At 42.0% G+C, this 16880-nt stretch overlaps 1 long non-coding RNA gene across 1 annotated transcript in view; it reads right to left on the reverse strand.

Moving 5' to 3' along the window:
- Nucleotides 1-10320: 10320 nt before the first annotated feature.
- The window catches only part of LOC118918493 (uncharacterized), a 41280-nt gene continuing 34720 nt past the window's right edge, over nucleotides 10321-16880 (reverse strand). The window contains exon 4 of the long non-coding RNA XR_008998528.1: nucleotides 10321-10419. This is a non-coding gene — a long non-coding RNA (uncharacterized LOC118918493). The remainder of the gene's footprint in view (nucleotides 10420-16880) is intronic.

Raw genomic sequence — 16880 nt, forward strand, 5'->3', positions numbered from 1 at the left:
GCTTTTCCCACTATCTGGGTTACTTCCTTAGGATAGATTCTCAGAATGTGCTTCTTAAAGTCAAACATTGTGGATAGTTTTGTGGTTCATGATACACTTCACCAGATTGCTTCGCAAAAGTGTTTTTTCAGTTTGTATGGTAGCCACTGTTGAATTTAAGTTGTACTTTCCTTTTGCCCCATTTTTCTCTGAAAGCCCTTTTTGAGTATTATGGCTATGAAACAAATTGTAAGTATCCATGGAGGAGTTTTAAAAACCACTTCACAGACACCTCCCTGCATGGAGTGGGACCAGTGAAATATGGGATGCAGAGTTAGCCCTCAGGAAGGCAACCATGTGCTAGCAGTGTGCTGAAAGATGGAGAGGATGGCCACGTGTGTGTAATAAGGTAGTATAATTCTCCCGTTTTTGTGACTCCCCATTTGGGTTCACACTTGGGCTTTACAATCCAAAAAGCAAAACTTTGGAAACTGTTCCAGTAAGGAATCAGAAAGTAACGCTCATGAATCAAGATCCAAAGAGGTGAAATGATTCAGCTGGGAAGATTCTTTGCAATCTTCAGGTGACACATGGAAGAGGACTAGCTGTAGGCTGCAGTAAGAAGAACACTGGTTCAAACAAGAGAAAACTGGCTTTGAGCCTCAGCTCTTTCACCTATTTGCTGTGTGATCATGGGCGAATACTGATATCCTTGGGCCTCAGTTTCCTCATCTGTACCATGGGGATAACATCCTTTCGAAAGAGTTGTTGGAAGGACTAAATGAGTTAATGTGGTTGCATATCCACACGAGGATGGTACTCCCCAAATGCAGGATAGTGACTCTTTTGCCTCATGGGACTCAAGAAGGGAGCACAGGCAGCTTCCATTTTAACCCAAGTGTTTTGCATCTTTTATACAAATGCACAAATATCTGAAGCAAATAGAACAAAAGATTGATATTTGTTAATCTGGACACAGTGCTTGCTAAATTATTTTCCATACTCTTTTTGTTTTTATTTTTAAATTTTTAATCAAACTCTTTTAGTGTCTGGCATATAGGGAACACTCCGTATAGACTCAGATCCTTTCCCACATTCCTTGTCAGAAGCCGAGGTCTCTATTAGGATGAATTTAAGTGTGACACAGGACACAAATCCTGGCCTTAAGCCTGAGCAGAATTGGAATGTGTCTCTGGGGATCTGCACACCCACCTTCCATCATGGAGATCAGGATAACAAGTTCACTCTCAGCCGTGCAGACTGGACGCACATAGGAGTCCCTGCACTACCTTCTTCTGCTTGACTACCCGGTACAGAGACATGCATTTTAGGTCATCTAGATTCTACAGCTGGATTCCATTTTCCACATGGGATTTTCTGTTAAGAAAAGCTGTTTACATTTCAATTTACTGCAGCACACAGCTCCTGCCAATGCAGTATGTGTCACCCTGATTTCCATAATGGAGCCCGCCCTTCCCCACAATGATGTTATTTAGTCTACACAGTTTGTTTAGATTCTCTTCATGGAATTCTGGATTTAGGGTTATGAAAGTAACTCTTATAGAGCTCCTAAATGTGGTGAATTCCACATGAGAACTGGCTTTCCTGAAGCTTATTATAAGCCAACCAATTGCCATGTACAAAGAGGTGACTGAGCTTAGAGATAACACTGACCTATCTTTATGTTGCAGCAAATATTCACATAACACACAACACATGGCTCATCAATTCTGAGGGTTGTAAGCCTCTGGAAGAACACAGGGTTGTTCAGTTGGATTTAGTTGTTCTTTTTTGATCTCCCATCACTGTTCCCTCCCACTCTCCACTCATCTCGACTCCAAGAAAAGGGAGCATTCTGGAGAAAGAAGTTAAATGAATTAAGCCCATCCTAGTGGGCATTGTGATGGGCTCTCCCATCATTTCTATTCTATAGAAAAAGGCTCGTTGTTCACACATGCTGGGCTTTGAGAGAAGTATTCTTCCATTGCCAGAGAAAAGGAAAAACAGTTTCTTTTTCTCTCTTCCCCCATCCCTCCCTTCTTCTTCCCTCCCTTCCTCCCTTCCTCCCTTCCTTCTGAGGTAGGGCAGGGACATGGGACAAGCATTATGACTGATATTCCCTGCCTGTGATGAAAAATGCCAAGAAATAAAACAGTACAGTAAGGACAGCAGGGACTCCATCCACCTTAAGGCTAAGATTCCATTTTAAAAACCAGGGAGTTAGGAAGTAAGATTCCTAACATAATTTATGGTAATCAGCCAATAACCTACCCTATCTTAAGGCAGGGCAAAATAGTCCTCAACAATATGTCCCCATTGCTTGAGGGTAACCCCTATCTTGGAGAAGAACAGGCTCAAGAAATTCCTTGTGTTAAGTTTTTCTTATAGAATTTCTTGAGGACAGACTATGGATGGTGACATAATGTCTCTCACTAGAGGGACATCATGAGACCACATGTCAAGCCTATGCTCCCCCCTTTGCCCCATTCCTGAAAGCCTTAAAAGACAGAATCCTAGACCCTTAAGTGCACCTCCTTTCTGATGTTGCCTGCACTCCCCTTTCTTTGAGTATGTGCTTTTTGCCTTAAATAAAGACTTGTCATTGCTTGACTTACTGTGTTTTGTTTCTATGCTCTGTCTTTGTTACTTCACTATTTCATTCTATTTTCTAGACTTGAGAACAGTTCTCTCTCTGTCCTACTTCAGACAAGTAGGCTGCTAAGATCCCTGATTTGGGCAGGCAAGTTCTCATCACCTGGGTGGCCAGGACAGGGCTGCAGCTGTATGATCATGCTCTTTAGTAGCCTGTCTGAAAATCTCCTTTCTTTGCTTTGGGAAGTTCTCAGAACATAATCTCACTCCATCCAGTGCTCTGCAGCACCCCCAAATCCTGGGGTGGTAGGGGCTTATTTCCCGTGCAGTGCAGATTCAAGCAGACACTGGGTGCCAGGTGACCCTGGCTTCAGGAGTTGGCAAGGGATCTGCCCTCTGCTGAGCTGGAGTTCAGTGAGCTTCCCTTTCCTCCCTCTGTTCTTCCTTGCTCTCTGCTGCCATCCACCATCACTCTCGCCTTAGTGAATTCCTTCCTTACCTGTACCTGTCCAACCTGTTCGAGAATTCTTTCTCAGTCAGATTCAAGAACCCTCACCCATCCAGGTTTAGGTTTCATCTAGTGCACAGGGAGAGACCTCCCCAGGAGCAGCTGCCAGACACTTCCTCCCTCCCTCCCTTCCTTCCTTCTGAACTGATGCCGGGGACATGTGGCATTCTACTCATTCCCGGATATGCATAGAGGAATTTCAGAATGTTTCAGATGTTAAAGTTGAAAGTTAACAGCCGACAGAAGTATTTACAGAAATTAGGCAATCTTTCAAATCATTTATCAGAATGTTTACAGCTCCCATTTCAAGACAGGTGAAATAATAATGGATATTTGGTCGTTAAATCATAGTCAACGCATGAAAGAAAAAGACTGTCTGTATCCAAATGATTTGAGTCAATGGAAGAATCGGAATTGCCTGGGCAGATACTGCAGCCGCCACCGGTTTAACATTATGCTGAGCAGCAGCCAAGAGAGAAGGCAAAGAGAGCTAATGCTGTTGCCCTTAAACAAAACCTTCCCCAGGAATCCATATGCCACTCATGAGGCTCCCAGGCTGTTTAAAACCCGAAGTCAAAAGCAATCTGCAACCTTAAATGTGACAGCAAAGGCATTTGGCTCCCTTCAAGGGATAAGAGAGAACACCCTTGTCATGAAAATGCTGCTCTCTTAGCTGAAAACGATTCTCTAGATATTTTAAATAATAAAAGGACAGTATCCTTTTAAGGCAAAATACAATCTCCTTCAAGTAATTATAGCACATCAAGGATAACTGGAAAATACATTGTAGGAAATCAAGGGAAGGAGGACATCAAGGGAAGAAAAAGATATTTCATCAAAGTTAATGTAAATGGCAACATTTTTACAGTATTTGATTAGGGCAGTTATGGCAGTTCAGCAGGGAGGAAGGAAAACACGTAAAAACCCAAATCCCATTAATTTTCCAGTAGTGTTTCCATAGGGTTTCCACCAAGACTTAATGCAGTTTTTAGTGCCCTTTTGGGGGACTATCAATAAAATCATACAAGAGTATTTTGCAAAATGGTCTGGGTAAATGACATATGACCAAAACAAAATAAAAAAGATTAGTTAGGTTAGAACCCTTACCACCAAAAAGCCCAACACCGAGCCATTATTTTCTGTGCTAATTTAAATGATGTGATGTTTAAGCAACTTACTCAGTGGGAGAGTTGTTTATCCTCTGCCCTCTGAGGGGGCTGTCTTAGAAAGACTCCACCTTTAAGGACAACAGCCATAAATTAAGATAGCAAGTGGGAGAATGATCACAAAACAAAATTCAAGGGGAAATGCCGCCTTGACTCTCTTCTGCTCTCTGCTGGATTTTGTATTTATCCTTTTCGTCTTAAAATAGAAAAAAAGTGTATTTCCCCACCTTAATTCTTCCCTAGAAAAACATGTTGATTTGTCTGGATGTGACAAATATTTCTATTCCAGTGAATCTTGTGGGTAAATATCGTGAGAGTGAGGCAGGTGTTATTTTTTTCTATTAAGATAAAATGTATATAACATACATTTTTACCATTTTAACCCTATTTAAGTTCAGTGGCATTAAACAAACACATTCACATTGTTTTGCAATCATCTCCACCATCCATCACCAGAACTTTTTCATCTTGCACAACTGAAATTCGACAGCCATTAACACAAACTCTGCATTCCCTCCTCCCCGAGCCCCTCGCAACCCCCAGTCCACTTCCAGTCCCTATGAATTCGACTGCTCTAGGGACTTCATATAGCATTTGTCCTTTTGTGATCAGGTGCTTATTATATTTTTAAAACTCATAATGAAATATTTAAAGCATATATAGGTAACAGTGAGGGGAGATGAAACTTAAAGAGCATAGAATAGTGATTGGAGGCATATGACAAGACGGGGGGTTAACATAAAGTGGCAAACAGAGGGGCAAAGGAGCAGCTCCTGGCAACTCTGTGGCTCAGAAGAAGCTCCAGATAAATAACCTGCTCAAGGACACACAGCTACTATGAGTGGGCAGAACTGGGTTTGCATCTAGACTTTTCTGACCCAAAGTTTCACTGATATTTTTATTTTATTAACTAATTTCCTCTAGTGCAGTTACTCATCTCCTACAACATTAAAAAATTCCCCAGGGACAAAAAATATGTCCCTTTCTCACTGTTCTCTCATGCATGCAGTGGTCCCCCACAGTTAACTTTAACATGTTTGACCTCTGAGACCCTCAAACCTTAAATATCTCCCATTACCTCATGCTTCATCTGAAACACTGTCATTAAGAGCGGCTGCTTGCCTACGCCTGGGCCCACTCTAGACAGGCCCCGGATCTTGGCGGTCATTGCCACATACGTTCACCCCCATTGCAGTGAGATTCATTTTTTTTTTTTGTGAGGGCATCTCTCATATTTATTGATCAAATGGTTGTTAACGACAATAAAATTCTGTATAGGGGAGTCAATGCTCAATGCACAATCATTAATCCACCCCAAGCCTAATTTTCGTCAGTCTCCAATCTTCTGAGGCATAACAAACAAGTTCTTACATGTAGAACAAATTCTTACATAGTGAATAAGTTACATAGTGAACAGTACAAGGGCAGTCATCACAGAAGCTTTCGGTTTTGCTCATGCATTATGAACTATAAACAGTCAGTTCAAATATGAATACTCATTTGATTTTTATACTTGATTTACATGTGGATACCACATTTCTCTCTTTATTATTATTATTTTTAATAAAATGCTGAAGTGGTAGGTAGATACAAGATAAAGGTAGAAAACATAGTTTAGTGTTGTAAGAGAGCAAATGTAGATGATCAGGTGTGTGCCTGTAGACTATGTGTTAATCCAAGCTAGACCAGGGCAATAAAACATCCACGTATGCAGAAGATTGCAGTGAGATTCTTTAAAGATGCCTGAGGGGCTTTCCGGAGATTTGTAGATTCAGAAAAAATATTAACTGAGACAAACTGAATCCACACTGAGTTCCTTTTACCAAGCACAGGTATAGCCACCAACCAAGCAACAAAAAGAAAACCAGTTTCAGTGTGCTTCCAGGGTTGGTGCGCCGCATGCGTCTTCACCAGCATGTTGGATTAGTGGGAATGTCCCCTGGATCCTCCATTGCCACCCCTGGCTGGGTTCTCATGCCTTCAACGTGGGACTCTAGGTATCTGGACCCTGTGCCTTGGTTGCCTCCCTGCAAGGGCTTTGGGTTCCCACCTAACGTCCGAGGGTTTGTATTCTCTGCTGCATTTCTAATGCTCTGTTGATGTTTCTCTTTTCTGTTGACAAGCCTGTGCAATTGCTGGAGAGGAGATATTCTCATCCTGTAAATCTATTAGGTGTTCAAACAACAAGCAAATAGACTATTCTTCTCCCTCCTGGTGTTGGCAGTGTTTGGGGGGAATTGTATAGTTCCACCAGACTAAGTGAAATCCTGCCCCTGTTCCTCCCTGAACTGTGCACAGGCTAAGTAAGGGCTTGGTAAGCAATGGCCACTGCTGTCGCAATTCACTCCCTGGAGCTCCCTGGATTCCCATACAGGAGAAGGGAGCAAGGGTGACATACTCACCCTTCTAGGACTCTCAGAATTATCTGGCTCCATCAGTTGGTGTGACAGTAACAGATCCGGTCTCTCCTCATCCGTCATCTGTAGCAGCAGTGTGGCAATGGCAACAGTGAGCTGGAGCCGGACTCCCCAGATACATCACAAGCTGCCTAGCTTTGAGGTGGCTTCAACAAATTTATTTTCTGGTGGCCATTGAGGGAGGCAGAGGTATGAAGATAGAGTGTGGACAAGTTGGCATTGATTCTTAAGAGATTTTCCTAGTGCGACTGAGGGCACTAAGCCAGAGAGGATGGCACTTTGTGAGTTTGTGAAAAAGGATCTTAAAGTAACTAATGTGTTCATTCAGTTGCTTAGAGGCAATAAAACCCCACATTTCTCTAGAATTCTTCCCTGGGTCCCCTAAAATTCAGATCTGATTAATATAAGTTGGTGATCGTCTCTAAGCAATCTGAGCTGGGGTTTTTTTGTCAATGAAAACTTATTTCCAATCCAAGCAGTTGCAATGATGATACAAAAATTTCTGGGTCCTGGGCATCCTTAGAGGACCCGGAAGTGCCTGTGAATCACTTTATTAGCATTATGCATCTGCCTTCTCCTCCATCAGCTCAGGGCACATTTGCAGTTTTATGTCACATCAATGGTTTCTTGCCTAATTTTTCTTGAGTTCTGTGCTATGCTGTGAAGGTTGCCATGATTCCTGAGCCTGAAAAAGCAATTGACAAATCTACTAAGGTAAGGTACCACCCACACTAAAAACTATTTGTGAAGTGTAAACTCTCTCACTGTTTGTGATTCATGCAATGACGCTTTGGCCAAAATGCTGTGTCTCAGGTTAGCAGAGGACAATAGCAAGTGAGGGGCTGGGAGCACGTTCTTTTGTACAAGCCTGCATTTGGGGAAGTGGGAGTGGGGGCGTCCTAGGCAGGGTACAACTGCTGGTTTCAGCAGCTCAGGGTGGGCTTGTAAAATGATGACGACTCGTGGCTTTGAGTAGGGGTTTGGGATACCTTGATTAAAATTCTTAGTCCTAGAGGGAGGGCACAGATCATCAAATGTCATTCCAGCACCCGAGACATGAAGTGGGAGAGAGAGAGAACAGTTCTGTTCTTTTGGTGGTTGTAGTGTAGAACCAAGCACAGCAGTAGGGTGTCTAGTCAGAGTCAGGGTCTTGGCAATCATCTCTCAGAGATATTAAAGTCACTTTTCCATTAACTTTAATTTTATGAGCAGCTTGGGTCCATGCTGGAAGTGAAGGTTTGGGATTAGGCATGAACAAACGAAGTGTTTGGAGTAGGGGATAAAAAAAAACTTGGTGTTGTAAATATTCCCTAGCTCATCCTCTAGGTACTTGGCTCATCGTCCTTGAGAGGGGTCTCTGAAGGAACCAAACACCCCAGAGTCCCTGTGAACCTGCTTCCTCTCCCATCAGACCCACGTAAGTGGTTTTGGAAATGAAGGGGTAGGAGTTAGAGGTAGCAACCACAGGAGACATTTTCTTTTCATCCTCATGATTTACACTCTTGATTGTTACTTCAGAGCACCATCACCTGCATTTAAGTATTTCTACCCTACCAGCGGGGCAGGGAGCAGGGCTGTTCCCCACCTCAGACAAGGAAATGGACCTGAGATTGTTACCAGTTGCTTTGGGAGAGCAAGTTATAAAGGCCAAAGCAGGGCATAGAACCAGGTCTCAGATCCCGGCTGTTACGCTTTCTGCCAAGCAGAAATGACTCCTCTCCTGTGTGTTTTAGCCTTGCTTTCTGTTTCTGTTCACCTAGATCTCTCTCTCTCTTGCCATCCATCTACCCAACTTTCTACCCATCTATCCATCCATAGGAAAAGGTCCACCATACAAGTTAGTCTTAAATAAGGAATGAAATTGACTGCTGGACAATAGCCAAATAGCTCTTGCTGGTGAAACATTTCTCTCATTTGAGCTACATAAATTCAGAAATTGTTGATAATGCACCCAAAGCATAATATGAGCTGTCAAAATGGAAATAATAAGTGAGAATTCAATAAAAGGGGACAGTTTTAATTCACAAAATGAAAACTATAGGCATTTAAGAACTGTAGGCATTATTGACCTCACACAATTAGTTTGTCACTGTGTATAAATAACTAATATGCTACCATGTCCATTAAAATCAGTTTAGCAGGGTCTTAATTTGGAAACACTCTGTTGCTTATTCATTTGAGTAACCCTATGTACTATAGCAGCATATGATGTTATTAAGTGAACATGAACTTGAGAAGATAGGCTATTGTTACAAGTTGTTATTCTATCAAACAATTAAACAAGACTCCAGCCTTCATTATTAAAAAGCGGAGAGCCTTTAGGACAGCCTTAGGAGGCCAGGAAGTAACACCATTTTGTCCCCAGAGAAGGCATAATGCTCCTCTGCATCAACTCACCCCACCCCAGGTCAGAGGATTCTAATTGAATAGATCTAAGTGCAAGGATATTTAATGGAGGTGGAGAATTTTGAGAAGCCAGGGAAGGGGTTTTGATTCCAGGTCAGAATGGACCTTTTCCCTGTCCTCACAATTCCTCACCTTTCTCCTATGAATACTTCTGTAAAATGGGTGAGGGGCTGCCGACTCTTGCAAGCTATTTTCTTTCCCTTCCTCTTACCTTCAGAGCCCTGCTGGTCAGATTCAGATTCCATTTCCCTCTTCCCTGCTTTCCCTTGGTTTGTTTTTCCTTGGAACAGCCTTAACTGGCCACTTAAGCTGCAATGATGAGAGGGCTAGGATATGAGTCTGGACCTAGAGAAAATGCATAAAGAAGTGTCACTGCCAGCTTTGTCCTTATATCTCAGATCTGCCAAGATTAAGCAAGAAAATCATTGCACCTCCATTAAGCATTCCAATATATTGTGTCTGGGCCCAAAGTCCCACTTATGATAAGGTGATGCTTTGCCTAGCCTTAGACAGTGTATGTGGCTCTATGCTGCATTAATTATCTATAACAAATTATCCCCAAACTTGGTGGCTTAAAACAATAGCTGTTTATTGTCTCACACAGTTTTGTGGGTCAGCATCCAAGCAGCTAAGCTGGGTGTTGCTGGTTTGGATCTCTCATGAGTTTGCAGTCATGATATTGGCCTAGGCTGCAATCATCTGAACGCTGCACTGGGTTAGAAGATGAATCATGTGGTTGTTAGGAGTTCTGTCTCTGCTCCTGGCTCTTGGCAGGAGCCTTAAAATTGACACCACCTTAACCTCTCTGTAGAGGTGGTTAAGTGTCTTCCTGACATGGCAGTGAGCATTCCCTCAGAATAAGTGGTCCAGGAGAGGAGAGAGCTAGCAGGGAGGAGGATGCAGTGCCTTTTGTGACCTACTGTTAAAGATCTACACCATCACATCTACCACATCACAATCAATGGTAGGCTCTACTTTTTGAAGGAAGAAGTGCCAGAGAATTTGGGGACATATTTTAAAACCACCACACAACTGAAAGGCAACTAATGCTCCCCAATCAATGTGTGTCTCCTGTTATGTTGGGCACAAAGCTAAATTTTATATCCTTGCCCCTTTTTAATGAGGTGGGACTCTATGACTGAAATAGAACCAATGGAACAGAGCAGAAGTGGTGCATGCCTCTCCAGGGCCCTCCTGTGGAGGCTCATGCCGCTCTCCCTCCCTCCTGCCCTCTCCACCGTGACTGTGGGGACATGGTGAAGATGCTGCCTCCAAGCTCCTGGTCTCACACGCTGAACGGAGTTTTGGTGTGACAAACAGAAAGTCTTTGCTGTCAGTAATGGTCTGTGAACTGGAAAAGCAAAACATTTTTATCAGTTTGAGGTGTAGATTTCTGGGTGTATGTCTTATTTATTTGCTCTAATTGAGTATCTTCAGTGGGAACTTAAAGAAATGATGTAGGGTATGAGTATGATGAATATATGGGAACTGTAATTTTTTACATGTTAATATGGAAAATTGGAGGGGAATGTAGATTACAATATTAGGAGTAATATGGGGATAGTTTTTATTTCTTTTTAACACTTGTTTTTGGAGCATTTTCCAAATTTTGGATGTTTGTAATAAAAATATAACATTTCTATTTTTAAAAACTTTTGTTGAAGTATAATTGACATAACATTATGTAAGCTATAGATGTACAACATAATGATTTAGTATTTGTATATATTGTGAAATGATCACCACAGTAAGTCTAGTTAGCATCCATCTTCATACACAGTTAAAAAACTTTTTTCTGGTGATGGGGACTTTTAAGATCTACTTAGCAACTTTCAAGTATGCAATATAGTACTATTCAACTATAGTCACCATGCTGTACATTACATCTCCATGAATCATTTACTTTATAACTGGAAGTTTATGTAACTTTTGACCCCTCCCTCACCCATGTTGCCCACCATGACCCTGCTCCTCTGGCAACCACCAATCTGTTCTCTGCACTTATGAGCTCAGTTATTATTTTTAGGTTCCACATATAAGTGAGATCATACAATATTTGTCATTCTCTGACTTATTTCACTGAGCATAATACACTCAAGGTCCATTTGTGTCATCTCAAATGGCAGGATTTCCATCCTTTTTATGGCTGAATAATTTTTAATTATATACATATATCACATTTTCTAGTCATCCATCAATGGACACTTATGTTATTGCCATGTCCTGGCTATTGTAAATAATGCTGCAATGAACAGGAAGCTGCAGATATCTCTTTGACATAGTGATTTCACTTCCTCTGAATATATGCCCAGAAGTGGAATTTCTGGATCATATGGTAGTTCTATTTTTAATTTTTTGGAGGAATCTCCATACTGTTTCCACAGTGACTGCACCTATTTACATTCCCACCAGTAGTGCAGGAGGGTTCTCTTTTCTCCACATCCTTGCTAGCACTTATTATTTCTTGTCTTTTTGATAATAACCATTCTAACATGATATCTCATCATGGTTTTGATTTGCATTTTCCTGATAATTAGTGATGTTGAGCATCTTTTCATGTACTTGTTGGCCATCTCTGTATGTCTTCTTTGGAAAAATGTCTACTCGGGCCCTCTGCCATTTTTGAATCATATTGTTTGCTTTTCTACTATTGAGCTGTGTGAGCTCTTTATATAATTTGGATATTAGCCCCTCATCAGATGTATGATGGGCAAACATTTTCTCCCATTCAGTAGGCTGCCTTTTCGCCTTGTTGGTTTCCTTTGCTATGAAGAAGTTTTTTAGTTTGATACAGTCCCAATTGTTTTTATTTCTTTTGTTACCTTTGCTTTTGGAGTCCGTTCCATAAGTCATTATTTTTAAAAGGAAAATATGTATTTTGTAAAGATAATGAATCTTAGACTCAATTCTTATTTTTACTGTTATTGTTTTTGTTTGTTTCACTTTTCTCTCATCTCTCGTCACTTGGATGACTTCTTTTCCTCAGCTTTTGGTACGAGTGACCAAGCTGCGGCAGATCACCTACCCAAGGTGGCTGGTCACGTGCCCTTCTTCTCACCCTCTCCCCCAGCTGACATTCTGCCAGAGAGCAGAGATCCCTAACAGGGAGGGCTGGCTCAGAAGAGCTGCGGGGACTCCTGCGCACACGCTGGCGGGGAGGAAGAAGGCAGGACCGATGTGCCAGGCAGGGAAGTGTAGCTCAACTATGAGAAATAGCTTTTTAGGGCCCTAATTGCATTCGATTTGCTTTTGCATTTTGTAATTCCTTACCTTTTTGTATTTTTGCTTTTTTTTTTTCTTTCAGTTCTGTAACTTCCTATCACATCTCTTCTTTTATCTCAGCCTCTCTGTCCTGTGGTTCCCTGGTCCTGTGTCCTGGAGGTCACCCCCTCTGTGTCTGTATGACCACACCACACCAATGTCTTCTAAACTTTTATTTCCTCCACTTTTGTTCATTCATTCATTACTTCATTTTTTCTTTCATGTATCTTTTGTCGTTGGAAGCTGTTTTTATATAGATGTTCTTCTAAGTTTTCAGAAAACATGACCTTTTTCAGATGCTTCAGGCTTTTTTATAAATTGCCTTGTAATTTTTCACTTGCTTGCTTATATCCACACATTTTAATAGGAAAAGATCCTTTTAGGCCAATAGATGATGCACTTGGTTGAGAGGGTATCAAAGATATTCAAAGAAAAAGAAGAAAGGGACCTGCTTCCTGGGCCCATGCACCACGACATCCTAACAATCACAATTCTGATTACTGATCCCACTTCAGGGGGTGCTCAGAGTATTCTGAGGGCAGGGAAGATGGAGCAAGCTGCCTAGAGACTTCGGGCAGCTTTGAAAGGAAAGGTAAATTTGGCTCACATCTTGAAGAATGGGTCATAATTCACTCAGTAGCGTAGAGGAGGAGACAGTATGTGCAAAGGTACGGAGACAAAGGAAGCCCAAGATTGAGTGGCTTGACATTGCGGTGGTGGAGAGTGATGGCTGGGGGCAGGACATGATGGTGGGGGGCACAGGCAGAAGGCCATCATGGAGAACGCGTGGGCCATGCTGATGATTTAGATTGAACTCAGAGGGCAAAAAAGGAGCTGTCAGGTTTTGATTAGGGAGGTATACAAAGAGTTCTGCATTTTGCAAAGTCATAGTGGCACGACAGCCCTTTAGAGAGTGTATCCAAAAGGCTGCCACTGGAGATGGGCGAGTTTCCACACTCCCTGAGGGACTCCTTGAGACACAGGTGTCTCTGCACAAGATGCTACCGATTGGCTGGCATGAAAATATGCTAATAGCCCTTCATTCAAAAGACTCCAGTTAACCATTTTTCTTCCTTTTATTTAAATATATGTATTTATATTATGCAAAGCATTTAAAACAGCCCTGGATTGCTCTTTCCAGTTAAAAACACATTTATGTGCTTGTGCCTTGTTTATAGTCTCTCTTTGCCTTTGAATAATCTGAAAATCTCCTCAGTGGTTAGTGGTAAGAAGTGTTGTGTTTCACTTTAAAACACTTCCATACCGATTTCTCCTCCTCTGTCCCCCTTGTTCTGTGAGACATCAACATGCAGGTCAGTTTGTGTCTGTCGCCTTCTCTGTGCCTGCTGGGACCTGAGGAGGTGTGTAAGCCTGCCAGTCGCCTCTCTAAAACCTCGCATTCTTGGTCCCATCATGACATCTGCCAGGCTGTGTTTGTTCACTGGAGCTTTTGGCAGCTCCATTTGCTTGTGAAAATAAGATGATTTATGTAGAACAAAGAAGTGCTGCCAAAATGTCAGGATCTGTGCTGCGTCAGGTGGCCGCAGGTGTTCTGCATTGAGCAGTAGCCATTGGAAAGCCATTAGCAAGTACGTTATGGCAATTGTGTTCGGTGGAGTAAGTCTTTTTTCCATCAAGCCCTTTTGCGTGGGAGCAGAGATGCCAAGAGAATGAATTCTCTGCCTGCATTCCTTGGTCCCTAAGGAGGTCTTTCTGTGGTTGAGATCAGGTGATGCCTCTCCCATTGATGATCCTTATTCTACAGAATGATCAAAAGCAGCAGGAAGGGAAGCCTCTCTTTGAAATACAGAAGACAGTGGATGAGGGATAATCAATGGGGCAAAAGGAGTCCCAGAAATGTATTTCTTTGAAGAAGCTTATGGGGAATTCTATTGCAGTGAGATTTCTCTTGATTGTCAAGCAGACCTACTTGGATCATTATGGCCTGTATTAGGCTACTGGGGCTGCCCTAATGAAGCACCACAAGCTGGGTGGCTTGACCAGCAGAAATCTACTTTCTCACAGTCTGGGGATGGCTGTCCAAGATCAAGGTGCCGTTGGGGTTGGTTTGCGGTGAGGCCTCTCTTCCCAGCTTGCAGACGGTCATGTTTTCACTGTCCTCACATAGCCTTCCTCCCTCTGTGCCTGTGCAGAGAGAGTGAGCTCTCTGGTGTCTGTCTCTTCCTCTTTTTATAAGACACCAGTACTATCAGATTAGGGCCCCCACACTTATGACCTCATTTAGCCTGAATTAAATTTCAAGTACAGGCACATATGGAGCTGGGGCTTTGACATGTGAATTTAGGAGGGGGCATTCAATTAGGTCCATTCCATGGTATGACCAGAAAAATGAATACAGTCTGGGGGCCATGATGGCCAGGGACTGGGAATTTATTTGAGTTTGGATTTTATGATTCATGGAATCCTGGACTTTCTGCTCTAGCAAACCCAAGGGCAGACCCTACCACCACTTCAAAAAGGATGTCACCTAGGAGAGGATGCCCTGTGGTCCTTGGCAGGGCCAGAAGGAAGGGTTGCTTAGAACAGAGGTGTGTCTTGAAGACCTGGGTAGAAAGGCCAGACCAGAGAAATAAGGGACTTTGAACAGAGACCACCTCGTATAAAATCTATGATTTTAACATCTCAACACAGCCCAGTCTTCCCATCCATTTTTCTCTCTCGTGTTTTCAATGAATACTCTGGCAAGCCCAGGGCTTACTCATTCTTGTTCCCATCTTGCCTTGCTTTATGGGGTGTAGAGACTTTTTATTTTGTTACACAGTGACATTTTCAAGGAAAATGCTGAAACAGCCTCCAAACTAGAGAATTCTCATCCCTTGGTTAAAGAGCCTGTATCTGCCCCTTTTTTGGAGGGATGGAATAAACACATTTTTACAGAAATATCCACACATCAGTTCAAAGGCAGTGTTTCCCAAAGAGCATTTTGTGAAATTGGGCCTTAAAAATACTGAGAGCAAGGTGTTAGGTGGACAAGTAATTGAAGAAATAGAGAATATTATTTTCTTTTTATAGGGATTCATATTCTCAAAAGCAAAAACTTGGGAACTACTGCAAAAAGAAAAACTGTTTAATTTTTCTTCATCTAGAATTTCCTGAAGTTAAGTGACCAAATAAGTTGCTTTTCTTTTCAGAAAAGAACCTTCTTTGGAAAATATTGCACCAGGTTTCTTTGCATCATGTTGAGAATTGGATGACAGACAGAAACCAAAATCAGAAGATTCTATGGTCATATAATTTGTTTCCCTCCAAGAGAGCCCTTAAGCAATCCCAGAGATGAAAATCTATCCTTATTTTAACCATTGTCTGCAATTTCCCTTCTTAACGCCATTACATTGTCTTCATCATAACCATCTTCCTCACATTGACTCTGAGCTCCATGAAAACTGTTCCTTTTCATTTTGCCCTAAACTTAGAAAAGGAACATCTGGTCAGCATTAAACCACAGGGAAGACTTTGTGTAGCTCAAGTGGAAAAGCATGACCGCATGGCCACTTGGGGTTGTCCTCCTATGCGAGGAGGCCAGAGCCTCCCCTTTCTTCAGGGATCATATGTTATTTTCTCTATTTCCTTAATGTCTGTCTATGTTTCCTTAACCTACAGATTGGGGCAGTTAGTGACACCAGCCTTGCCTATCTCCAAGGTTTGTGACAAAGATTGGTAATAAAGGTCAAGAAGGCAGTGTTTATTTGAAAAAGAGCTATAAAAGCACAAGGAAGTGTTATTACCTTAAGAAATGTACAAACTCTATATCCAGACAGGCTTCAAAGTCAAAGGCAGACTTTGAGTCTGGTTCTTAAAGCACAGGGAAGACAGTGAATGCTGGGAAAAGTGGGGTTCTGGATGGTGAATGGGGGTAGAGGGTCCATACTGGGTGGGGACTGGTCAGTGGCCCAGGGGTTCATTGTCTAGTCAAAACCAAAAGAGATGGTTCTGCTAAAATTTTGGGAATGTGGTACAATCTAAAACCACTTTGGTGTTTAATGTTCTAAGGGAAATATAAAAGGAAACAGGCTTTCTCTTGCTATGTACTTGGACTATAAGATAGTTGCAAATGGGACAATACAATGCTATCATATTAGTGACAGCAGACACGGCATTAGCAAGCCTCATCCAAGGTATCCAGAATACAGGTAAAGAGAAGGTCCATATCACACGTCGGTAACCAATACACCTGTAATGTCCACAGCATCCCAAGGGACTCCCTGAAATAAACAGATTCCAGAGAGGCTTGGCAGCAGGTTCTAAGTCCTATAATAGCAAGTGGGAAGAAGAGCTACCGAAAGAATAGTCATTACTGTTAATTGACTTTAAACTCCAGCCTTGACTCTGGCCCAGGGAAACACAGATTGCACGTTTGAAACTGACAATTTATATGTTGATATAAATCAACACTGTACATATGTATGTATGTCATGGCCCCATGATAACAATCTGAGTAGAAATTAAGTCACTAAAGTAACCAAGAGTTATACTTATGGCAATTATTGATTTTTTTTAAATGGTTCATGCCAAACCAGTATATCAACATCT

The sequence above is a fragment of the Manis pentadactyla genome, chromosome 7 (assembly GCF_030020395.1).
Source record: "Manis pentadactyla isolate mManPen7 chromosome 7, mManPen7.hap1, whole genome shotgun sequence".
In the NCBI taxonomy this organism is placed as follows: Eukaryota; Metazoa; Chordata; class Mammalia; order Pholidota; family Manidae; genus Manis; species Manis pentadactyla.